Here is a 27,994-nt window from a genome sequence, read left to right on the forward strand (position 1 = left end):
TGACTAACTGAACATCTACCAATTTATTCATATGGGACCTCAGTTTGTTATCTCCTTTAAATGATGAATATAATAAGACTCATCTTGATATAGGAGCAACATGGCCCCAAATACCAGATAATGTATGAATCTTGCATAATCTCTTGTGATTCAGTAATTATGTATAGGTCATGGTTTGCAAACTGGTCCCGGTACAATATGCCTATAACAAGTGAAATCATATTCATTTGAGTTATTTTTTCAGTACTGTCTCTGACACACTGTTTATCATTTGCTTCCCAGGTACATCTGCAGATGTAATTGGAGGTATTGTGGGGGGAGTCCTATCAGGGATCTTCCTCATCCTCGTCATCATCTTTGTGTGCTGGAAGTATGGGCCATGTTGCAAAGGTGCGTGAATAAAATCAGAGGTGTTGGTTAATATCACAACTGTAATTTTAACGTTGAATATATTATTTACTCTAGTATTCAGTTATGTGGAATCAGGCACGTAATAGTGCCTTCTAGTGGGAGGGTAACTGTTGCCCTCAAGATGTAACAGGAAAGTGAAGTAATTGACATTAAGCATTTTAGGAGTGCTCTATAAAAATGTTAGAATAATAGAAGGTGCCGATATCCTTATTTTTATGAATCTTTTACCCAACTTTTATCAGTTGAGATCAAACTACAGTAAAACAAATTCAACATGTCATCAAACATAGATTATGCAATGTGAAAATAATCCAATGAGTGCCTCAACGGGGCAAATGCTTCTCTGTTCAAAACCCAAACAGTCAATAAAAGAAATAAAGCCAGAGATAGCAAACCAAGTACCGACGCTGAATATAGCAATAAGTCCAGCATATAAACAGTCTATGCGTATTCACCAGGCACAGTCTCCAGTAATCCAGCAAGTAAAATATTTATTCAAAACGAATGAGTTAAAACAGGTTAGCGCTTTCACCGATGTGGCTTCTTCAGACCTTCTCATTAAATTAATTTACAAACAGTTTATATACACCATTTAAGCGGGAAAACCATTCAGTCTTAAAGGTATACTACAAAAGAACAATAAAAACTTAATAAAATGTATTTAAACATGTATATAATCATTACTATACTTACTCTAAATACTGCACATATTATAAATACTTAAAATAGTCAGTTCAATTCATCTATGTAGTTTTTTTATTCTCAAAAATGGTTTTACTGAAACCATACCATTCAGACCAGGTGGGGTATCAGACCTCAATCTAATAATCCAATTTGCTTCCCTTGTTTCAGTATAGGTCCTAATGTCCCCCCCTCTCGGTCCTGGTGTAATCTGCTCAACTATTAAAAATTTAAAAGCATGTTTGTCCCCTCTATCCTTAACATGTCTCGCCAAAGCATTCGTTTTCAAACCAATCCTGATGTTATAAACATGTTCACGTATTCTGTCCCTCAACATCCTATTTGTTTTACCAATATAGAATGCATCGCATTCCATACAGAAGGCTAAATAAACAACATTGGATGTTAGGCAAGTCCCTCTTACTTTAAATTCATATTCTCTTAGGGTTGTTGGATGTATAAATATATTATCTGTAGCAATATAATTACAAAAATTGCATTTATTGCACTTCATTATTCCATACACTTCTATATTATCACCACTCGTTTGTTCTCTAGGATAACATAATAATCTTTTTAAGTTCTTCTTGTTTCTATAGATGAACTTGGGTGCTTCACCAACAATACCTTTAAGTGTGTGATCTACAGTTAAAACATCCCAATATCCTCTAATAATATCCTTTATGTTCCCTACATCACTAGTGTAGAATATAGAGCATGCCATCCCTCTATCAGTTATCCTTCCATTACTTCCTATTAATGTCTCCTGAACCATACTTTCCTCACGTGCATACATGTCACTAAAGTAGGGTGCGGCTCTATTCTCTCTGAATGTAGTCATATCTAGAAATCCTTTGGAAATTTCATTGACAGAGTAGCCCCTGGATAAGAACCTATCTCCTAGGTCACTAAGTTCTTGTTCATACCCTGTCACAGTAGGGTTATATCTAGAAATTTGCATTGCTTGTCCTTTCACTATATTTTGATAGACATATCCTGGGTGCATGCTTGTCCTGTGTAATAGGGAAGCTGCTGTAGCTATTGAGCTTCCGTACACTATCAGACAAGCTGAGATGACGAGAGATCCGGTGCGTCCAACCGCGGAGAAATTCAAGGAGATGATTTCCTCTACGTTTAACCCTCTTACACTGTATCATGCTGAGTTAGATGAACAAGAAGAAGGAAGCGTCGAATTTATCGATCGTGAAGGAATGAGAAGTTCATTGGAACATTTAGAAGGAGACCTGTTAAAACTCAAATGCATGCAGACGCAGAGACAGCATTTTGATGTCTGCTTGCAGCGTAAAATCATACCGAGAGGGTTGAGGGTTTTGAAAATGCCGACGACCGGTACCCTATACCCGAAGCTCCTTTATAAGTGGCAAAGACTGAACATTCAGGTAAGCCTCAGTTATATGGAGCTGCTGAATGATTTTTTCAAACCACTTGATGAATCTTTGAAAGCTGATGTCGTTAGACAACAACATGATCTGTTTGAACGCTTTCCTGATAAGTTTTTAAATGAACATTTTAACAGACTATTAGATAACGTTTCCCAATATGAGAAACGCCTCTTGGATCAGAAAAGATCCAAGTTAAAAAGAGACATCAACGATTTTTATAAAGGGAATATCTTTACTTGGCCGAGATATGAAGGAAGAAGCACTGCTACTTCCTTGGGACATTTTAATAGAGACAATTCTGCTATTAATAAACCTACTGTATGTGATGTATCTGTAACAATGAATAGTAGTGATTTAGCAACAGAGAATAGGGTTATAGATAGTGGTCATACGAACAGTAAGACCAGAATAGATAAGCACACTGAAGGAATAACTGTAATAAATAGCATGGATGGCAGTAGGAATGGCTGCATAGTTAATGAAGATATGATGAATGAAATTATACCTATCCAACCTGTGAACAGCAATGAAATTAATAAGAGCAACAGTTTACAAGAAGCTAATAATGTTAATGAAAATGTTGATGTAGTAGTAGTCCGCAGGAAGACTAATGAAGGGTACACATCACAGAGTGTTAAAAATAAGAATAATGTGATAGTCGATAGCGGCCCAAGAGAAGTTCATAATTTTGATATGGCACACCCTTTCCCCATCAGAGTAGAGAGACAAGAGGGAAGGATGCGTTCAATAAGCAGGGGAAGGCAGAAAAGAAAGCACTCTGCAGAGAGATACACCAATCACAACATAAAAAAGATGTGGGAAGGGAGGATGAACAATTAATTTTTAATATCTCCAAACATGTATTGACAATAGACGAAATAATAGTGTTGAATAAAGGTCTTTCCTTTATTCCTACCAATGCCAGCAGGTATGAAGAAACCGTAAGGGATTTTAAACTTTTTGTTCGAAATCTATCATTAAAGATTTTTTTCAATGGCCAAAGCTCTCAACCGAGAAAGGAGTTTAGAAAACCAAGTGTATTCACACCACCTTTACATCCCCTATTGGCTGCATATAGCAAACTGGTTGAGAATGAGTTATCTAGGATGCATGAGAGTGACATCAGAAAGACAACTAGGAATAGATATAACCTGTCTTATAATCAGAGGGTATCATTGAAGAACTTAATGAATGACCAGTCACTGGCCATCAGACCAGCAGATAAGGGGGGTGGGGTAGTATTGATGGATAAGGAACAATATGTCAATGGGATGAGAACTATGCTATCTGATGATAAATATTACATGCATATAGAACAAAGTATGATTAAGATCATTGTTTATAGGATCCAACATAATCTAGAAGATTTATATAAAGCTAATATTATTGATTTAGAATTATATGAATATATGTGCATAGAATGTCCCCTGATACCAATTCTTCATGGACTCCCCAAAATTCATAAAAATATGGAAAACCCCCCGTTTAGACCTATTGTGGCCGGTAGAGGGTGGTCAACAGAGCCACTGTCCATTTATGTAGAAAATCAACTTAGACCATTAGTGGAGAAGAATGTCTACATTCTAAGAGATACCAAACAGTTTTTACTAGATTTGAATGAGTTTATGGGGAATGTACCAATAACAACTGAGTACATCTTTGTTACCTTAGATGTGCAATCCCTCTTTACTGTGATTCCTAATACAGAGGGCATAATAATGTTGAGTGACTATTTGAAACGTAATTCACAGATGATAAATAGTAAGATTGAGATATTAATGTTCTTTTTGGAGATGATATTGGAATCCAATGTTTTTTACTTTGAGGGTGAATTCTATCTACAGAAGGATGGCGTAGCTATGGGCACTTCTTGTGCCAATAGCTACGCCAATCTATATATGGCTGAATGGGAACATGTCCAATTGTTTAATAGGAAATTGTATAAGAAATATGTAAAATTTTATAGACGTTTCGTGGACGACTTGTTCCTGATTTGGATGGGTACATCTAGTGAACTGAGTTTATTTGTAGATGAAATGAATTCCAGTAATGAATATCTTAAGTTCACATATGAGTCGTCAGGAACTAAGTTACCATTCCTAGGCGTTTATGTAGAAAGGCTATCCAATGGAATGATAAATACGGGGGTATATAGGAAGAAATGTCATAAGAATTCCCTATTACACAGGACAAGCATGCATCCAGGATATGTCTATCAAAATATAGTGAAAGGACAAGCAATGCGAATTTCTAGATATAACCCTACTGTGACAGGGTATGAACAAGAACTTAGTGACCTAGGAGATAGGTTCTTATCCAGGGGCTACTCTGTCAATGAAATTTCCAAAGGATTTCTAGATATGACTACATTCAGAGAGAATAGAGCCGCACCCTACTTTAGTGACATGTATGCACGTGAGGAAAGTATGGTTCAGGAGACATTAATAGGAAGTAATGGATGGATAACTGATAGAGGGATGGCATGCTCTATATTCTACACTAGTGATGTAGGGAACATAAAGGATATTATTAGAGGATATTGGGATGTTTTAACTGTAGATCACACACCTAAAGGTATTGTTGGTGAAGCACCCAAGTTCATCTATAGAAACAAGAAGAACTTAAAAAGATTATTATGTTATCCTAGACAACAAGGGAGTGGTGATAATATAGAAGTGTATGGAATAATGAAGTGCAATAAATGCAATTTTGTAATTATATTGCTACAGATAATATATTTATACATCCAACAACCCTAAGAGAATATGAATTTAAAGTAAGAGGGACTTGCCTAACATCCAATGTTGTTTATTTAGCCTTCTGTATGGAATGCGATGCATTCTATATTGGTAAAACAAATAGGATGTTGAGGGACAGAATACGTGAACATGTTTATAACATCAGGATTGGTTTGAAAGCGAATGCTTTGGGGAGGCTTGTTAAGGATAGAGGGAACAAACATGCTTTTAAATTTTTAATAGTTGAGCAGATTACACCAGGACCGAGAGGGGGGGACATTAGGACCTATACTGAAACAAGGGAAGCAAATTGGATTATTAGATTGAGGTCTGATACCCCACCTGGTCTGAATGGTATGGTTTCAGTAAAACCATTTTTGAGAATAAAAAAACTACATAGATGAATTGAACTGACTATTTTAAGTATTTATAATATGTGCAGTATTTATAGTAAGTATAGTAATGATTATATACATGTTTAAATAAATTTTATTAAGTTTTTATTGTTCTTTTGTAGTATACCTTTAAGACTGAATGGTTTTCCCGCTTAAATGGTGTATATAAACTGTTTGTAAATTAATTTAATGAGATGGTCTGAAGAAGCCACATCGGTGAAAGCGCTAACCTGTTTTAACTCATTCATTTTGAATAAATATTTTACTTGCTGGATTACTGGAGACTGTGCCTGGTGAATATGCATAGACTGTTTATATGCTGGACTTATTGCTATATTCAGCGTCGGTACTTGGTTTGCTATCTCTGGCTTTATTTCTTTTATAGATTATGCAATATTGTCAATCTTTTAAATTTACATAAAAAATAAAGTAAAAAAGACGGAAAGAGAATCAAGCGAATAATTTATTCATAAACATTAAACAGAGTCTGATGAAGTCTTATTTTACAAGAAGAAAGTGCTTGTTTAATGTTTATGAATAAAGTCACTGAAAAAATCAAATAGTGCAAGGTTCTTCTCGGAAATAAGCCCACACAATAGCTCCTAGAAAGGCTGTATGAGCACTTTCATTCCTTTATTCATTCATAAAAAATGGAACTTCATCAGATACAAATCATACATCATTCCCTGCTCTTTTTAAACACCATAAAAAATCATGTGATTAAGCATTTCGATACTCCCCATGATTTTGTCCCTTGTTCTTTGGAATCCATTGTCTGTTTTTGCTTTTCAGCCTCGCTGAACATCACGGAAGTTGTTGAAAATCCTGTCCGTTATTAGAATTGGTCTTAAGGTCTCTAAATACTTCCCTTTCTTCCTCCTCCTGATTGCAGGTTTCATCCATTGGTAACCCCTCCGATTCCACGAATGAAACCCTCGGTTGAATGTTAACCCTTGGAGCTGGGTACGCCTCTTCATCTCTTTTTAATTTTTTATCTTTCCTTATCTTAACCACCTTCTCATGCTGTTCCACCTGTGGAAAAATACTGCGATACAGACCTTTGTTTGCTGCAAACACCTCATGTTCAATTACATCCTGCTGTAACTTAATGATTTCCTCTTTCAGCTTTGCCAGCTGACATTGATTTTCTCGAATCAACAAATGCATATACTCCATCCCCATGCGGTCAAAGGGTTCCAGAAGCTTGTGGTGTAAAACCGACCCACTGTCCAAGTTGTTTGGAAAATTCCACATTCGTAGACCTTTTGGTACTCATTGTACTTTTAAACAGTCTTCAAAAAAGACAATGTCCAGTTGTATGCCCCTAAACTTTTTAAGGGTTTTCTTGAGTTTATAAATTTTCTGCCTTAGGTCATTTAGTGGGCCTGGTACATTCATCGCTTCCCCTTGGAAACTACTCATTGGTTTCGGCTCTCTAACCAATTCATAAAGTCTTCGTTGTTCATTGGGGGGGGGTACAGGAGGAGTATTCAGGACCACTTGCCTCCTCCTACACATCTCTTTAGCACCAATGTTTTCCTCCTCCTCAACCAAAGCCCTCGAATAGGATGCACCACTTCCACTGGCCCTTTTAACCACCAAGCCAGCTTTTTCAGTTGTCGCCATAGAATCACCTTTAAAACTAGTCATTTCCTTCATATTAGAGCAGACCACATCCACTTTAGCATTCGTTTCAGTAATCAATGCTAATAGCTGTGTTAAAGTCACTGGTTCATCACTTTCTGTACTATCCATCTTAAATCTAGCACCTATACTCCACAGTATACAGCGGGGAAACTGAATGCATTTTCTTTGTAAACTGACTTAACTGATCCGAATCCTGCACCACACAAATATCTCCAACACAGAATAAAAATTCAATAATCCACAAAGTCACTGAAAAAAATCAAATAGTGCAAGGTTCTTCTCGGAAATAAGCCGACACAATAGCTCCTAGAAAGGCTGTATAAGCACTTTCATTCCTTTATTCATTCATAAAAAACAGAACTTCATCAGATATAAATCATACATCGTTTCCTACTCCTTTTATACACCATAAAAAATCATGTGAGTAAGCATTTCATTTGATTTAAAAACTTTCATTTAAAAATTAGTACATTATTCATTCCATATATACTATAGTCTAAAAAGACATTCTAAAAAAAACATTCTAAATAATACACATACCCTTTCATCTGAAGCAAAAAACACACTTTTATACTTATATGTATTCTCACAATCCCCGCTGTCACCTTCGTATTAACAATAACAACTCCCCAATGGATACTATTCTAACTTTTTATTGTCAAAAAGACTAACTCTATACATTTATCTGTTTGTTTCCATATTTATATAATATTTATTTATTTATTTATCCATATTTATTTAATATTTTTTATGGTGTATAAAAGGAGTAGGAAATGATGTATGATTTGTATCTAATGAAGTTCTGTTTTTTATGAATGAATAAAGGAATGAAAGCGCTTATATAGCCTTTGTAGGAGCTATTGCGTGGGCTTATCTCCGAGAAGAACCTTGCACTATTTGATTTTTTCAGTGACTTTGTGGATTATTGACTTTTTATTCTGTGTTGGAAATGTTTATGAATAAATATTTTGCTTGATCATCTTTCCGACTTTTTTACTTTATTTTGTTTTGTTAGTTCGGTTTATTGCTTTTGTGGTGGAAACTTACATACAAGTTTATTTTAGTTAAATGTTATATTTATTTCACCCATTCATCTTTGTCTTTGATGATTGCTTACTAATGTTGATTCTGTGGAGTGCATAAAACTTGGTTAAAACTTGTACAAAGCTGAATCCCAATATTTTATAACTCTTTCTGTTTTCAATGTTTTGTCTTACTCTGCATATATTATCAGTATTTACCAAAATAATTTGTATTACTTTTAAGTTGTCTCTGCTGTTCATAATCACCTGCATGTGAGCATACTGTTTCTGCTTCATAGCTCAAGGTGTATATAGATATGGGTCTATTTGAGATTACCAAAATCTCAGTAGACCGACACACGAAACACCGAGCCGAAAGGCACGACGTGTTAGATGACTGACACGTCAGAATGCTGACTTGTGGGCGTTGTAGTGTGATCTCTGTATATTTAAGTTATGGGGGATATGTTGGGCAAATCCCCCAATGTGTTGTGCAGGGGGGCACAGCCCCCCTGTGAGAATGTGAAATGTGAAGGTAAGTATTTTAGATTTTTTATTTGTAGTGTTTGTTTTGTTTTTGTGGTAAGGGTTTAGTTTAATGTAGATGGTGGGCAGGGTGTGAGTGAGGGGAACTAGGTAGTTTTATGTTGAGTGTTGTGTTTTTTCTTGTGCATGTTGTTTGTGTGTGTTGCTGTGTGTATGTTATAAGGAGGTGTGTCAGGGTTTTGATGTGTTGGTATTGTGTGTGTCAGGTATGTGCAGTGTTGGTGTTGTGCAATGTCAGTGTTGTCGGCTCAGTGTTTTGTGTTTCGGTTATGCAGGATGTCAACTAAGTGAAGTAGACCCATATATATATATATATATATATATATATATATATATAGATATATATATATATATATATATATACATACACACACACACACACACACACACACACACACATACACACACACACACACACACACACCCCCACACATACACACACACACACATAGATATATATACACACACACACACACACACACACACACACACACACACACACACACACACACACACACACACATACATATATTTACTGTTCATCGATGATTTCTTCTCAGCCTTTTGGCTGAAAAGGGTTATGTACCAGCCAACTCACCAACTTACAAACAGACAGATAATTAAATAAATCCTATTTAAATCTCAACTAAATGTTGTTATACAAAATACCTAAACTATCTAAAACTATTTACATGATCTACAAAATGTTCTCCCTAAAACACTAAATATCACTAATTCAACAGTATTCTTTTTAACCCTCAGACATACTCAGATACAGTCAGAGACCAAGGCCTGATACTTTCAAATCCTGGAAAGCAGATTGATGTTTTTTTTTACTTAAGCAAACCTGAACTCCATCCACTTATCATCAAAACCGTTTTCTGCAAGCATGTATGGTATCATTTCAATTCTTGTGGTGTCCAGATGTCTAGCACTAATATAGTTCCTATATTCTGTATACTTTGGTATCATAACCCACTGTTCCATCAGCTGATTATTCTCAGCTTAATTTTGTGGTTGGGGCTTTCTTACTGGGGTCTAGCAACATTGCATTGTGAAGCATTGGGATCAGGCAGGGGTTGATTTCATTTTTTGTGTGAAATAAAGAGGATAGTTAGTGGTTGGCTGAAGGGTCCCTCATTCAGGCTTTCTGTTACTTTCCTAAGTTTGAATATGTAGCAACACATGCTCCTGTATGTACTCTCAGAATGCCTTTCAGTTGACACACAGATCCTTCCTGAAGGCCCTTTATGCACTAGACCCACCCAACACCTGAGAGGTAAAACAAACCCATCAGTCTATTGATACTTGATACTTTCCTGCCCTACCAGCTGTGTGATTCTTGACACTTGGCCCTGAGCTGAGAGCATGGATAGTGTATATACATAATTGGTCTTTGTACTAGTGGACAGACTAGATTTTATCCATTTTAAGATGAATATAACAATATATAGAAATATGCTATTTGATTCTGTCTCATTAAGGTACCACAGTGAAAAACAAGCATTTTATAAAACCTAAGGAACTAGCTCCAGTAGAGAAATAAAGCCCAGACTATGGCCTAAGAAAAAGCAAAGGGTGAGTATGTGGCTAGGCCAAATAGTGCAGAACTTGTTATGCTTTATGCAAATATGCTCAGTGCTACATGAAAGTAAACTGACATGCCCACAAGTGTTTGAATCGTCATAGTAATGTCATAAAATGAATTAAAACTAGAGTGTATGTATATGCTATTGTGACCGTTTGAATGTAAAGTCACAATTACTTTTGGCTATTTTGAGAATCAAGAGGGTCAAGCCCACATATGTTGTTGGAGCTCAATTAAATTAAAGTGTATTGGTAATGTTTGGAAGCATCTTTGTTTTATAATTAATTTAATTTCCCATTATTCACCTCATGATAAAGGTGGAAGTAGTTTTGCAAAAAAAAAAAAAAAATAGCATGCTGTTTGATGTTTTAGTTTCACTGTTTACTCAATTTTTGTATAACCACACCCACAGTATGACTCCACAGTAGGTACTGGCCGATGATTTAAATACAACTTGCAAAGCATTATGAGTAAACAAAAATATTTCCTCTTTAGGGGAGCAGCTTCTTATTTACATTGTGGTGTGACTATTACATCATCAGTGGGTAATTTTTAGCGTGAGGTGTTCAGTTTGCAAGAATTAATTGATAATTTGTCTTTATAAGAAGTAAAAATCTACTACTGATGCATTTAACATGGAAATATCATAGTCGGTGCATTCATTTATTTAATGAGACACTGTGGGTTCAGTCTTTCATGATGCCATGGCAGGGTGTTTCAGCTCTGACAAAAATATTCTGAGGGATTTCCTTACCAATAAAATAAAATGGAAAGACAATATACTTTTTGTATCAAAAAAATGCATAATTTGATGTTGTATATGAACGAGGTTATATACAACTCTAAAAGTTTGTTACATGCATATGCTTCAAAACATGACCAATACACATTAAGGAAAGTGAAACTTGGTGCTGTTGTGTAGAAGTAAATTTTAAAAAAGATGTATGGTGTTACGTATTGAATATATGGGTTTCCTTAAGTGGACACCGTGATATATGGTCTTATGTACTGAATATATGGGTGTCCTTAAGTAGACACTGTGACTGGGTCTTTATAAGGCTGGAAAAGGGAAGAGGATGATGGCATAACATTGCAGCCTGAAGGGGGGCACCATGTAGATCAACACCAGTCTCTTGTGAACAAAAAGAGCACATTCAGGAAGATGCTACCATTTTGACATCTGTGCAAAGGGGTGCCAGGCAAAACCATATGTCACAGCTAGCTCTGAAGACACCCAAGGTCATAGCTGCCCAGTAGCAGATGGGCTGTAACATTGCTCAGTGTCAAGCTACTGAAACAAATAGTCAGGTAGAGAGAGTTAGAATACAGCAGTATATATGTGAAGAATTTTTATCAGTAAATGAGAATGGTGAATGCCAGGGACAATACCATGGTGTTCATCATGTGCATTGTGCTGGCACACACAGTATCCACGTCCATTTCCAAGTGCAAATTAGTAAAGACTAGACTCACACAGGAAGCGCAGCTGGATGTAGACTGAGGAGTGTCCACACAGGTGAGCTCCACGTAGGCTGCATACCATGTGATTCTCAGGGTAGTGTTACAACTACCAGTAATGTAGCACAAGAGAAGGGAGACAGGACTCTTCATAATGAACCTCTCTGATGTACAATAATAGTAGGTCATGCACTGTGCTGCAGAGTATAGCCCACAGCTAACACTGCAGGCATCAAGTGTAATGTATGTGATATTACAGTGAAGGTACAACTAACTTCATGTCAAGGCCACAATGGGGGATTAAACACTGCCTCTTTGTTTTGCTGCCATGTACAATGAACCTGATGTGTGGGATCCAGTGTTGCTGCTGTTAGATGGCCACTATCACTGTGCAAAGAACAATAGTGGGAGCTGCACTGCCATCAGGGGGCAGTTGAGCACCAGACCAATGCATAATCATGTTGTGTAGAATGCAGCATGTGGTAAACATTGCACATGGGACTACAGCAGGCCCAACACTCACTCAGTGATCATCTGTGTCTGGGTCAGTAATGTATTGAAGCATTCCATACCATCTCCCTTATGGTTATGGACTGGTGTCATCATCCAGGGATCAAGTGGGTAGTCTGCATCTCCTGCAAAAGATAAAAAGGGGAGACATAACAATAGAAGGGGGTTTACTACTAAGCAAAACATTTACCAAATTATGCCAACAGAAATTAATGTGACTGGGGACATTTGCACTTACCAACTAGGTGACCATGGAGTATCCTATCATGTAGGAAGAGGCAGTAGAATGAGCTTGTGTGCCAAATGAGAGAACCAACAGCACTGCCAGGATGCTGGGCCAACGCATTGGTGATACACCCCTGTGTGTCACTCACTTCTTGGCAGTTGTTGGAATGGTAACCCTTCCTGTTCCAGTACCTCTCCTTCTATGGTCCAGATTGATTCCTAATGGCAACATGGGTGCAATCTGTTACACCAAGGACCTCTGGAAAATGTGCCATCCCATAGAAGGGACTCATGGTACTGGGGTGACAATGGCAGAGGAATAAACTAGTCAATACATGTCAACAGTATGTTGAGGAACTGCTGAAATATTCTCAAGGCAGAAGCCTGAGAAATACCCAATGTGTCCTCAATTTGTCTCTGGAATGATGGCTATGCATTCCATGCTGTCCGCGGATATCGTAAGACCATCCATTTTCCCAGTCTCTGGAGTACAAACTTACTAAAGCTTCAACAATATTCCTGTCCAATCTATATCTCTCAAGGATTTCTTGGTCAGCAAAGCTATGAGTCAGTCTTTGTCTATAGAAAAACCAAATGCTTCGCAAGTTGAGTATGCTCGGCCAAACCATAAGCTCATAAAACACCAGAGGCCAGCATGCGCAGCTTATAAATACTTTTATTAAAGACTGGATGTCAATAAGGCATATAATGCCGCAAAATGTAACAAATCAAACTGGTTTCGGCTATGTAGCCTTCATCAGTGAAAAAGCATTAGACATCCTGAAAATCTCATTACTATTTATAGATACCATCAATCAATAGTAATATGGTATGGTCCAACCCTAAGGCCGGTTTCCCTTAATAATGAAGCAACGAGTGTCATCACCATCTGAATATTACAGTCAAAAAATAATAACATATATATTCTAACCATAAGATAAATGAACAACATAAAAAAGATCCCTGTGAATAATGTACTAATTTATACACTTTTTAAATGTACACATAAACAGCTATCTAAACAAACTGTTGTAAAAGAGACTGAAAACCAATTACCACTTATATAGACCAGTATAGTTTTGAATATTCAAAATTGCCATATGTTACTATGGCTAATACAATAAAATATAAAAAACAACTAGTCACAAAGGCAATAACTTGCCTGTATATGGCCCATTTCTTTACCAGATCCATGATTTAAAGACATTATCTAATCACAATGATATATACCATGAACATAATTTGAATATATCTGATCAATGGTTATAAAACCAAACGAATATTATGTCTCATGAACATGAAAAACATTATCAAGTTCATGTCTATTTCAATGTTAACACATATGCTATGTTCAAACCATCATATCTTATGTATCAGATAATTTTGAGTTTATAAGTGATCATTCAACCCAAGGGGAAATAAGGCACCAAGATGAATAATTCAATATTTTTCTTTGTGGTTCAAGATACTGTGCCACCCTTGTTGGTTACTTCTGTCTCCCGTTATTTTGTCTATGATTATAAACATAAACTTGGCATTATAATGTTTAAGTGTGTGTCTGTACAAAGCATTGGTTTCCTTTTTATTTTTTATGTCACTTTTATGTTCACCCATCCTAATTCTGAGTGATCGTGATGTTTGTCCCGACATAAAATGCTGAGGATTGACACTTTGCCAAATAAATAATCCGGGTACTGCTGCAGTTACCAAAAACTCTAATATCATAGACCCTGCTTGTATTGGTACTAGTAAACTGTTTCAATTTACTAACTTGATTACAAGATGCACAATGACCACATGGAAATGTTCCCACAAGTTCATCCCCAGATATTGTCAACTGTTTGTGAATAGCACCTCCACTTTCCTTGTGTTTATAGTGTGAAAACATGGCTCTTAAATTCTTGCCCTGTCTATATGAAAATTGGCATTTCGGGCCCAAGATATTTCTTAAATGATCATTTGTAGTAATATATTCCAGTTAGAATCAAGAATGTTTCTAATCACATTGTGATTCCTACCAAATGTGGTGACAAACCTTTATGAAGACTCTACACCTAACGGTTGACGTTTCTTATATTCCAATAATTTGCTTCTATCTTGGTTGCCAGACCACATACTAGCTGATATTATATCTGATTGGTGATAACCTCTATCTAGAAATCTGTTTTGTGGATCCTGTTTCAGTATCCCAAGGTCTGTCTGGGATGAACAAATATGTTTAATTCTCAAAAATTGAGACTTTGGTATGTTGCGGATGGTGTGGTGTGGATGCATACTAGACGCATGTAATAAGGTGTTATATTGTGGATATTTCCTGTATGTTTTGATAGCAGTTTGTTTAGATAGCTGTTTATGTGTACATTTAACAAGTGTATAAGTTAGTACATTATTCACAGGGATCTTTTTTATGTTGTTCATTTTTTTATGTTGTTCATTTATCTTATGGTTAGAATATATATGTTATTATTTTTTGACTGTAATATTCAGATGGTGATGACACTTGTTGTTTCATTATTAAGGGAAACTGGCCTCAGGGTTGGCCCATACCATATTACTATTGGTTTATGGTATCTATAAATAGTAATGAGATTTTCAGGATGTCTAATGCTTTTTCACTGATGAAGGCTACATAGCCGAAACCAGTTTGATTTGTTACATTTTGCGGCATTATATGCCTTATTGACATCCAGTCTTTAATAAAAGTATTTATAAGCTGCACATGCTGGCCTCTGATGTTTTATCAGTCTTTGCCTATGCCTGCACCTTTTTGGCTAGTGGGTGCTGCTGGGAGTCTTAGGTGATGGTGTGGCTTAGACAAGCTTCTCATAATGAGAAATAACCAGGTTGGCATCTTCACAGACTGTGAATTAGATGAAAATGCATGAGTTTGCCTTTTATAATGTGTATGTACACAGATCTGACACACATAAAAAAGCAACTATGAACTGCAAACAAGAAGGAAAATACTTCATTTACATACGTTTGAAATAAAAATGTAAGCTATTCCTCATTTACATCTCATTACAGTTTCATTGCATAAGGTTTTCTAAGGTTGACTAAATTGACTGTGTATAAATCTCACTTAGGTACAGCCTGTGCAAATTCCCACAACACATAATCACAGTGACTGTAACTACCACTCGTATTTCACAGTCAATATGAATACAAATCAAAAATAAAATAGTTATTGTTAATGATGAAATTGTTATGACAGGTTAATGGTGGGGTTTGGCACAAAAAAATGAAATTAAAATATTCCATTAATAATATAAAGTTAACAATGAAAGTGTTATGTTTACTTATGAATGGGTTTTAGAATGTTTTACAATGGTAACATTATATTATTAACTTAATAGTTTTTACTATTAGTTTTTATGCCAAAGCATTCTTAAAAATGAACTTTTTATATGAGCAGTTTATATGTCTGTATATATAATGCTTTAGATTAATGTCATGGGATTAGTTTAATTATCTTTATAAATGATGTGGTATTCACAGGAAGTTTTTCCTGACAAAGTTCTGATAAATAGAGCAAGTGCTTAACTCCTGTTTTTGTTTTAATAAAGTTCCGATTGTTCAACATGTTACAATCACAATTATTTTATTTTATTTCTGACTATTATTTAGCAGACCCAAGTTTGATTAGATCCACGTGATGGAATTGGCAGAAGTGGATGGATAGGTTCATGCTGGAGGAAGGGTGGGATAGAGGAGTGCACATACAGTCACATTCCCTTGGCGGAGGGGCAGCATCACGGTGCACATACGGGCATGACTTTTGGCTCTGCAAGCCACCACCTGGACATAGCCTTTACTAGTAATTGTACAGGAGAATGCCCTTGTAGGAGGAAAACTTTGTGGCTCCTGGAAGTGATGCAGTTAGCTCATCCTCCCACCAAGGGAGTGGAGTTAGGCCATACAATTCCTTTAGTGGTGGGATGCCAGGAAGGCACAAATAATCTTCATGGCTGCCTGTATGACAGCTCCCTCTGGATGGCTTTGCCCACATACTGTACTGGATTAATTCTTTGGGGCAGGAGAATAAATTTGCATGGTATAGTTGGGGAGGCTTTATGGTGAGTAGGCAGAGGGGCAAAATAATAGCCATGAAAAAATGTTCAAGAACCTACAAAAAATGTGCAGGAACCCATAAGCACTATACACTGAGATTTAGTTTGTTTCCCTATGCTCAATAACACATATCAGGAGAATTATGTCCTTACAGGCAGTATGTTCTAACTGTATTCTGCAATGACAAGCATTAGGTAAAAAATGAGAGTGTGGAGGACTGTGGCTTGTCAGAGAAATCAGACTGACAACTCTTTACTTTGAGGGTAATTAGGGGGATCTGGATTGGCAACTCTTTACTCTAAGGGCACTTAGGGGGATCTGGATTGACAACTCTTTACTCTGAGGGTGCTTAGGGGTTTCTGGATTGACAGCAGACCTTGTACTTGCATCACGTCTCTTATGTTAAAGAAGAACAAATGCTATGAAATACCAACAAGCATACATGCCTGTGAACCTTTGAAGATACTGCAGTCTACTGTTCAGAAGGGAAGAGGAGACCCCTATCCTGTTGTAGTGACTTGTGCACACAGAAGATACTATACAGCTGATGTGATACTCTAGGCTTTCAAATAACATGTGGTTCCTGGTAAATGAAGGACAAATTCTCACTTGACTGAGGATATTAATATGACAGAGGGGGTACATGAGCAGGAGCAGAAACAGCTGGTGACTTATACACAAATAGGAGAAGTAGAAGGTTCCATCAAACAAAGACATATAAACAGCCTGGTTTGTATTAGAAGGTTGAGAAGACTTTAGTTTTACAAAGCAGACAGGAACGACAAGGTTGTGCTCTCACAGAATGTGGCAAACAGAGCATTTAATGCCTGAGTACATGAACTGTGTGAAACCTCTGCTGAAGTCACATAAGACATTTTGGATAACAATACCCTGGGCCTGCTTTATAACCACAAGGATGGGAAATCGTTGATGATAGTTTGTAACCACATGATGAGGTGCAGGACTGAAGAATAATAAAAAGTAACACAGAACAGTCTTAGAATGAAGTTTTATATCCCAGCTAAGTCACCTCACATTGACACCTACTTCTGATAATGAGATGCAGTAGATAAACATTTGACAGACACTTAGCATTGTGTCATGTAACAAGTGACACAAACCTGTCTTTCTATCAGGTGACAGGTAGCATTGGTTCTTCCATATCCTTAATAGGTATGCCTGCTTTAATACCTCAGCAATCTGGACTCAGGAATGCCTTTTTATCCCAAGGACCTGAAGATCAAGTTAGAGGAATGCCAGGTTTTAAGGTTTCAGTTTTAGTTTGTGGCAGAACAGCTTTGCTGAAAATGTGCCACACAAGCAGACAATAATTTATTTTGTCAGACATTTATCATACTGTAACCTCCAGCAAATCAGGTCTCCTCCTTGAATGACACACTAAAAAGCTGGGTGAAACTACCAAATTACATTTCAGACACACACACACACACACACACACACACACACACACACACACGCACATTCGTGCGCACATACACACACACACACACACACACACACACACACACACACACACACACACACACACACACACACACACACACACGCACACACACACACACACACACACACACACACACACACACACACACACACACACACACACACACACACACACACACACACACACACACACACACACACACACACACACACACACACACACACACACACACACACACACACACACACACACACACACACACACACACAAAAGATTTGGTCCAAAACCCTTTTCAGCCATAGCTCAGGCTGTTATCCCAACAAACAGTGTGGTGGCTGAACAATATTGACCAGGAAGCTGTAACAATATAAAAGTAATCAAAATATAAAACAGAGAACAGAATGCAGTAATAAGGTAGGCTAAGATGTTGATATATAGTAGAGTGTGAAGAGTCTTCTGGAAAAGTTGGGGACTAGAAAAGCTTTGAATACTAAATGGAATGGAGTACCAGATGGGAATAGTTTAGGGAAAGCTTTTTCTGTTATCCTTAGTGTGAAAGTCGTTATTTGTAGTACAACATTACCTGGGAAGTTAGACCTAAAAAGGCATGTATGAGGTTTTTGGCTAATTTGTAGGAACATGGATATCAGAAATCTGTGTTGTTCAGTCTGTGTGCATTGGTAGCAATAAGAACTAGGAGCATTCAGTGATGGTAGGGAGTTAGTGAAAGACAGGAGAAGACAGTGGCACGTGTGTTGGTCACCTAAGTAAACAAATTGTCAAACTTTGCCTAGAGCCTTTTTTTAGAACAGATTTCTATCATAAGGGCTAACTTAGGGCCAGTAGGGGAGAGCATTTATTCATTTTGGCATCTGAATACATTTGGCTATAGATTTACATGATTTAGGTTAGCATAAGTTTGGTAGGAAATTTGCAAGTATATTTGAGAAGGGAAAGAACTCTGTTGAGTGTGATTTTTTCATGGCTTGTAGAAGGAGAGGGAATGGCTTATTACAATACCCAGATATTTAACCCAAGGCCCAAAAGTTGTAATACCTGAACTTTTGCAAGCCTTAGACTGGTACCAAATATTATAGTTTTGGTTTGCCAACATTATCTCAAAGTTTGTGTCTCATTAACTGGTGGAAGAGGCCTAGGAACTGTTTTAAAATGCTATTTTGAAGTTCAAAGGTATTATACCATTTATTTAATTGGGAGTCGATCATCCACATAAAGCGTACTTTTAAGAGAAAGGGAATTCCTCAGAGATTAATTATAAAAAGTGGATAAAGATCAGGACATAGGAATGACTCTTGTGGGACAGTTGGCTGAAGTGAGGTAAAGGTTAGAAAAATTGAAGTGGGGAGGGCACAGATTTATTAGAGAATAAACCTAGTGCATTGGTACAGAAATCTATCTAGCCAATTAATTAAGAAATAGTTTATGGCTGATTGAAACAATAGCTCACTTTAGGTATACAGAAACAGGTCCTATGAATAAGCCTTTAAACATGTTGTTCAAAATAAAATCAGTTGCCATATATAATGCTTTAGGTATTTTAAGAGAAGGACAGAAACCATGTTACTTATTCCTTAGTGGGGGGGGGAAGTGTTCTATGTTGGCTAGTATTTGCTTGTAGATGAGCTTTGGTAATGTTTTGGTGATTGGAGAGAAAGGAACAGACTCTGGTAATAGCAAAGGAGTGCTCTGGTGGGGGTAGGTTGTTGACTTTAGATTATAGAAGAATAATGGCTGATTTTTGGTTAGGGGTTGAGATTCCAGGTTGTAGGAAGGGATTGAAAATATAGGTGAATGACTTGGAAATATATACAGAGCTGCCTTTTCAGTAATTAAGGGTCATGGGCAGAGTTATTAGGATGGCTGAAAAAAGAGAGCAAATGAGATTTTAAACTGAGTTTTCATTGATAGGCTTGAAAGTGAACTGTAAAGGTAAATGTAGGAGTCTATGGGGGAGGATGGAGGTTGAGGTTGAGTGGGTGAGGACATTTAGAGGTGGAGGTACTGAGAAGGAATTAGGGAAAAGGGGTAAAGAAATTATAAAATAAACTATCAGAGAGCTGGCAGATAGAGGAGAGCATGGGGAGTCAGAAGAAGAGGAGATACTATTGAGGCTAGGAGGTTTCAGGCTGCTTCCAAAAAGAGCTTTCTTGTTTTGAAAAAGAGAGATTCTTTGTTACTGCAGTAGAACATAGATTCTTACATTATGCATACAGGTGTGGAATAGATTAAAATAATGAAAACCATGAGTGACTTTCCAGAGGAGCTAGTGTTTGTCTCTAATATGCATTTGGTTGTTAAGATCAACAGAAAGCCAAAGACTTTGATTGCTGTTTTATTTATGTATTTTAGTTGGATAAAGTAAGTTATTTAGGGATAAAATAGTCATGAAAGAATGTAAGTGACCTAGATTTGTAGTGAAATATGTTTGGGATTTTCTTAGTGAATGGAGTCAGTATAGTACTTTATGGCCCTTTGTAGGTTGCAAGGAGCAGTGTGACGTTATAATTGGTGCATTTTAGGCTTTCTGAACTCCCACTTGGAATGAATAAGGCAGTGAACACCCAAGCAATTTGGGAGAATGGTGATGAAGGAGCTTAGTTGGGAATGCTAGTGAGAATGAGGTCCAAGAGGAATTGGCTGCCAGTAAAGGGGTGGGGAAATGTAGAGTGATTGACAAATTATGTATTGTTGTGGAGGACAGACATGTCACAGCTTATATTTCAAAGGGCTAAGCCAGTTAGGTTTCATGTAACTCAGTAGCAGGAAACTGTGACAAGATGTACAAACGGCTAAACAGTCCATTAAAAGTGCAGATGTGATGAATGACAGGAGGAGGAAGGTGTCAGAGGCAATGATTAGTATTAGGTCCATTTCCAAACAGATTAACAACCCCGGTTAGGGTGACTATCTTCTACAGACTGAGAACAGAAAAGAAGAGAAACATTTTGATTCATTCTTTTAAGGACAAAAATAAAAACAGTTTGAATGAACCAACAGCAAACTTCACTGAGCAACAATAAAGTTTCCTGTTAGTTCACCCAAACTGTGTTTTATTGTTACTCACTCATTGATATATCCACCTGAGGCTTACTGCACAGAATTAGGGCTTTTACACATTTTATTGTTTTTTTCCGTCTTTGTAAGAAATAAATTGCTGCCTTCTGTAGTGAGTACAGTGCAGTTACCTCTAAACATGCACTAGGTGTTAGAAAGTGAAGGAGGAATAAGATCGTCATATTTTAGCCACATTTTAATGATAAAGAGGACATTAACACAGTAATTACTGATCCAACAGTTAAACAGTTCAGTTTTATTATTAATACTCCTGGTATTCACATCGGCAATCTGTACAAGTTTGTTTTGAGAGTGGATGCAAGAAAGTATGACTGAGGTACAAAGAGAAAGAGTCAGGGTTAAGTTGAGTCTCTCCAGATAGTATATTCAGTACAGAGCTTTGAATAACGTGGAGAAATTGAGATAAAAGTATATGACAGTGAGAGAGAGACATGAATGAGGAGAGTAAATGTCAGGATAAGATAGAAAAGGGGTGATGGTAGAAGGATAGGAAGATGAATTAAGAAGAATGGCAATCCACCTAAAACCGGTCAGTGTAAAAAAGTATGCTGGTGAAGTGAGTGATGAATGTAGGAGAAAGTTCAGAGAAAGGGATTAGTTATATGTAACAGCAAATTATTGATGGGAAGGAAGAAGGATGGAAAATGTGTAATGTAAGTCAGGAAAATTAATAAGATGGAGAGAAGAAATTAGTATGAGTGTGAAAATAAGAAAGACACGTCGATGAGGGTGTTTAAGAATAAGATGGATAGTGTTACAGAGGCTTAGTAGGGGATTATAAAGGTCAGTGATGAAGTGATACGGGAAAATAGAGTATGTTAGAACTGTATGTGAAATGAAAGAATAAAGGAGCAAGGGGAGGATTTAGAAAGGAAGAGACGTTAGAGTGAAGCGTTAGTTTAAGGCACTGGAAATGTAGGTAGGGTGAAGAAAAGATTCCCTATAGTTCCTTTTCTGCCATGAAAGGGGTAGTCCTCTGAGGTAAAACTGCCACACAGCAGTCAGAAGAGAAGTGAGGGTGTGTGGGCAGAAGAAGAGAGGTGAAGGCAGTTATCTGAGCTGCTTGGATGTTGTTATATACATTTAGTGCTTACTTATATCACAGAGTCAGTGCAGCACGGTAGACAGAGGAAGGATTATTTTATTACTCATCAGAAGTAAAAATAAACTTCATTATGTGATGCATATTACTTTTGTGTTATCCGAGGTACAGACAGAGTGCACTGCAGCTCTTGACTCCATTACTAATCCTAACAGAGTAGTAGGTACATGATTTAATAAACTGGATGATAAGAAGAGGTATAATAGTTAGAGGGACTGGGAGAATTCAAGTCCAAAGAAAAGGATTAGCAGAAAGTATGAATGTAAGTAGAAGAGATGAAAAAAATAGGTATTAGAATATATCTGTTTAGTGAAAAAGCTGTTTAATTATAACAAGAACTGGAATAAAAAAGGAAATGAAACAACTTATTTTGAAGCTCACTAATGTAGATGAGTATCGTGCAAAGGAGTGGTTAAAATATTTATGGTTAGTGTGAGTAATGGGAAGGGAAAATAAAGGAAGATAAAGTGATGCAGTGTAGCTACAGCCTGTGTATGAATGGGTGAAGAAAGAAACCGTTGTCATAAAGAGAATGGCTGTGATTCAGAGCTATCAATATTTAGAAATGGCGAAATTGCAGGAGATGAAGTCTGGAAAGGTAGCTGGAAAGTATTACACTGAGATATTTTAACTTTTTAGAATGGGCTGGAAAAATTCCAACTAAAAGGGAAGTATTATAAGAGAATGCATAAAGGGTGGTAACAGTTTTAAAAAGTTATTTTGTAAAAATTATGAAACTGGGTAGGTAACACAGACTGAAAAGGAGTAGGGTGGCTTAGATAGTGTGAAAGGGGAGATAGGGGGGTCTGAAGTTACTAATTGCTGATTAGGAGTGTAATATGAGAAGTGGGAGGGATTAAGAAGGGTATAAATTTGCCAACCTAGGAAGTGGATACGGATGGGATTAAAAGGGTGAGCCCAACTGGATCAGTCCAAAATTCTAAGTATCTCATTCCCTGGCAATAACAGATTGTATGGCTGAAAGCATACAGAAACTGTGCCTGAGCTCCTCAGATGATGTAAATGCCCTGCTAACTGTAAACACTTTCACAAGATAGCTGGAGCATGTGAATAAGTAGGCACATTTAAAAGAAACGAGACAGGGAGAGACCCGATTAAAATGTAATGATCAACAGACAGGAGCAACTACTTTATAAAAGGTTATTAAATTAAAAACAATATAAACTGATCCTAACCTTTAAACAAGCAAACAGTGTCCTAAGTTTTAAATTCTGCAGGGACTCACCTGACCCTGACTGGTTCAGAAAAGTTAGATGGATACTTCATGTCCGGGTATTCAGTGTGGTAATATCAAAGCACATGGGAGACGATGAAAGCATTAACATGTTTAACATGTGCTACACAGACTATAGAGACAATAAAATGAACAAAGGGGGAAGAATGAATACAGAGAACACAAGGAAACACCAGTTAAATTCATCTGTTTCCAAAAATCATGTCAGGCAATAAATCTTCAAAGTCGTTTAAAACAAAAAAAAATACAAAATCATTTAGTCAAGTAATACTGTGACAAAACTTCAATTAGGAAAGGCAAAACTTCATACAAAACTAGGTAAAAGTATAAATGAATTCAGTAAAGTAATACAGCATCAAAACTGCAAATAAGGATTAATAAAAAAGAAATTAGGGAAGGCAAAACTGCATAAACAAACTATACATAAAACAGGTTATATAAGACTGTAGTTCAGGATAACCAAATGAGAACACATGGCAAACAAACACAAAAATGTCAGTGCTAGAAGCTCACAGACTAACGTAATGGCAAAGCTTGTTAGGCTGCTGAGCTACAAATTCAAAAGCACAGAAAACTGTAAAACATTAATCACACAATCTAATAGCTGAGAATATGAGTTGGCAACCAAATTAAAATTTTCATAGCAAGGATGCTAGCACACAGGACAGAGCAGTACAATAAATACAAGTCTGCATGGTTAGAACTTCATAGCAAATGCAAAATGCAATCAAAATCTTCTGTGTGCTCTAAAAACTACTTCCTAACTATGTAATCTAAAGAAATGTGAACAACTAATCTGTAACTAAATGCCAGTTAAACATATCTTGATTGCAAAATAATTTAATCAAAGCATATGATAGACACTCAGCATAGTGTATAATATGAAGCACTGCATTCAATAAAGTCCACTGAGGGGTGAGCAGAAAGGATGGAGCATCTGAGGGCAAGACAGTTAAGGAAATATAGCACAAAGCCTTAAAAGGTTGCCAAAAGTTGACCAGAACAATAGTGAATGAATGGAAGATTTAATGCAGGCTGCATCGGCTTCAGATGCAGCATCTTTGGAGTGGAATGCAAGGATACAGGCAGACCTAAGGAATAAGTGTATGTCCACCCTCATCCTCAAGGCAGAGCAATCAATTCATATACATGCACAAAGAGTAAAGGTAGAGTCCATCCTCATCCTCAGCACAGAGCAATCAATTCACCCACATGCACAAGGCAAAACAGTCCAAAAGTAGGTCTCTTTCCTTCTACAAATAATAGGAAGCTCCAGGTACTGAAAATATGCAGAACACTATAGCTAAGCACCTAGGATGAGGTAATTGCAATGTTAGTTTTAAAGACCATGACATTGTGATATCTAGAGTAGATGAGTATGTAGGCATATTCAAAAAGAAAATTCTTTAGGAGAGAAAGAGGTTGGGGACAGGAGATAGAGAGACTTGACTAAAATAGAATGGATCAACAGACAGTTTATGAAAAGGTAGTTAAAATAAAAACAATAGAAAAAAGTATATAGATCCAAAACTTTTAATAATATAATAAGCAAGGCTGTATCCTAAGTTGCAAATTTAGATAGGGACTTGCCAAGTATTAAACTGCTTGAGGAAGATTAAAGGTATGCAGCAAGTCATATATTCACTGCAGTGACTGCAATCCGTTCAGACAGGGAGAACAGATAGTCAGGTAGTATAGTGACTGCAAACCATTCAGATAGGGAGAAGAGATAGTCAGGCAGTATAGAATAGTGACTGCAAACTGTTCAGGCAAGGAGAAGAGATAGGCAGTATAGTGACTGCAAACCGTTCAGATAGGGAGAAGAGATAGGCAGTATAGTGACTGCAAACTGTTCAGATAGGGAGAAGAGATAGGCAGTATAGTGACTGCAAACCATTCAGATAGGGAGAAGAGATAGTCAGGCAGTATAGTGACTACAAATTGTTCAGATAGGGAGAACAGATAGTCAGGCAGTATAGTGACTGCAAACTGGTCAGATGGGTAGAATGAAGTACAGATCAGGGAAAAGACACAGGTAAAACCTTTAAATGTGGGCTTTTCAGCATTGACAGTAACGCATTAGCTGGCATGGCATGTGATCAGAGACATATCACCTAGTCAGGTGTTTGGAAGAGCAAGTTTAAGTTCAACTTGTACGTACAGTATGCTGCAGTCTGCAAACTGTACTGTAATGTGTTTTCTGGAACATCACAGTATCTGATGTTTTTTGAGATGCACAACTAAATACTAAACTCACTTGGGGAAAACAGCTTGCTCTTTACTGTTTTTTTTTTCTATATTGATACCATGGTGGCCAGCACTTGAAGGGTTTGAGTGAATATGTTTATATCTTAGTGAACATAACCATTCCAGGCTACCATACATGTAGGTTTTAAAACTTACCAATCCAGACTATTGTACTTCATGGGTTTTGCAACCTGTCTACTTGTCTTTCCTCAAAACATAAGTACAGGATACCTTAGATAATTTGGATTCAGTGCCATACTTTGATGCGTTGTCAAGCAATCTGAAATTTTCTACTAAGACCGCATAGCAAAAGACATTCACTTTTGTAAGCAACTCTCTCTATACCACAGCAGTGACATTGGTTGAAAGGAAAAACAAACATATTCTAAATACCTTACAAGGTCTGAGCTGACAGCTAATTCAATTGTTGTTAACAAGTAATCAGCAGAATGATTACATGTTAGCAGGAAATAGATACAATGATATACTGAATCTAATACTTTGTAAGCTTAAATGCATATTAATGTCAACCTTTCACCTTTCTTTGTATCTACCATAATGTCGAGCTAAGACTACCATCATAAAAGCCCAGTACTAATGACATCAAAGTTATTTACAAAATGACACACCATAACTTCGTAGCAGACTACTGTATCATAAACTGAAAAAAAAATGTACTAACAGGTACCTTTGTGGGATTTGGAACATTATTCTGTGTAAATTTCCTCAGCACATAATGAGCAGCAGATAAATCTCCAATATAAGTATGATTCAGAAGATTAACTGTGCATGAACATTAGTTTTCTTTAATTTTTTTCAGACATATACACTTTTTAAAGGTAGTAATTTTATTTCCTTTTTTAATTTATTATAGGGTCTAAATTCTGTCTAAGTGCAAGCACAATGAGGTAAGTACAGAAGTTTGTGGTTTAGTGTCACAGTTTGTAACTTACTTGGAGGACAGTTACTTAGAAGCAAATCTTCGTAATGCATAGTGTTCTGTTTTCATCTACTATTTATATACTGCCAACAGATTATATATGGGAGAATGTGAAGACAAACAGGCAACAAACATCACTGGGCAGCTGCAGATACAGGTGTGCTTGGCAGGGGTAACACTTAGCAGCATGTTGCATGTTTTAACTGTTGTGGCAGCATTAGCTGTCATTTATGGGATTTTCTGCGACTGAGCATCTTTTGTGATTACCCATGTTCAATGTCTGATGCAGCCACGGGTATAAGAGGTCTCACTGGGACCCCGGTGGGATAAAGCTAAGAGGAGCTTCAGCTGCAGATTAGCTGAGCATGTCTCCTATCCACTGTCAGCATTACTTGCGGTCAGTTTTTATCATGTGCCATGCTGGATGTCCTGATGTCCCAGAATGGATACCCGTCTAACTATTAATTATTTGCACTTAACTGTCAGGGCAGGAGCATGACTCAGGACTAAGCATGGAGCTTTCTTAGAATCTGTCTGAGGTGCACTTAGTGACCTGTGTTCAGAAGCACTTGTAAGGGAAGTGGGTGACAGATGGCCAACTGACTTGTAGCAGGCCAGCCGCAGAATGACAGGTGGTAGTTATAAAGACATAAATTTCTGAATAAAAGCAATCTGGATATCCTGGTCTTAGTCTTGTGACATAGAAAAAAGATACAGTTTGACTAAAGAAGTGTAGCAGAAGTATAGCATTGGTTAAACAATTTGACAATCTTGCAGGTTCCTGTGACATGCTATTTTTATTATAAACAGTTTTGTCCACCTGTTTTAGTGGTGCATCCCAGGAACACAGTTATAAATCACAAATGCCTGCTACTGATAACCTCTTTTTTCCCTTTTTAGGAAGCTTAAATCTCTGGATGTGGAGTTGGCCCCACCTTTTTCCATCAGTGGACAAATTGGGAGTTCCTTAGGCCAAAGATACAGTGGTAGCACAGAGATTCAATACACGAATATGCCACCAGAGAATGACCTTTATGAGAATGACGGTGAGATCACAGCTATACCCATTCCTAATCACTGGATTCTGTAACCTTGTTGTACCTTAAACTGTCAGTGGTATACCTAATATTTAGCTGCAAGCATTTATTTTAACTTGTTAAAGGATAAGTCCTGCTGAAACACTGGCAATACCTT

The 27,994-nt window shown here is 37.1% G+C and overlaps 1 long non-coding RNA gene across 1 annotated transcript; it reads left to right on the forward strand.

Annotated features, from left to right (window-relative positions):
• Positions 1-283: 283 nt before the first annotated feature.
• Positions 284-27,840, forward strand: LOC122808094. The gene is made up of 3 exons (XR_006365787.1): positions 284-390; positions 26,735-26,768; positions 27,701-27,840. It is a non-coding gene; the product is annotated as an uncharacterized LOC122808094 (long non-coding RNA).
• Positions 27,841-27,994: the final 154 nt, after the last annotated feature.

This window comes from Protopterus annectens, chromosome 8.part0 (genome assembly GCF_019279795.1).
Source record: "Protopterus annectens isolate FY-2018-M chromosome 8.part0, PAN1.0, whole genome shotgun sequence".
NCBI lineage: Eukaryota > Metazoa > Chordata > Ceratodontiformes > Protopteridae > Protopterus > Protopterus annectens.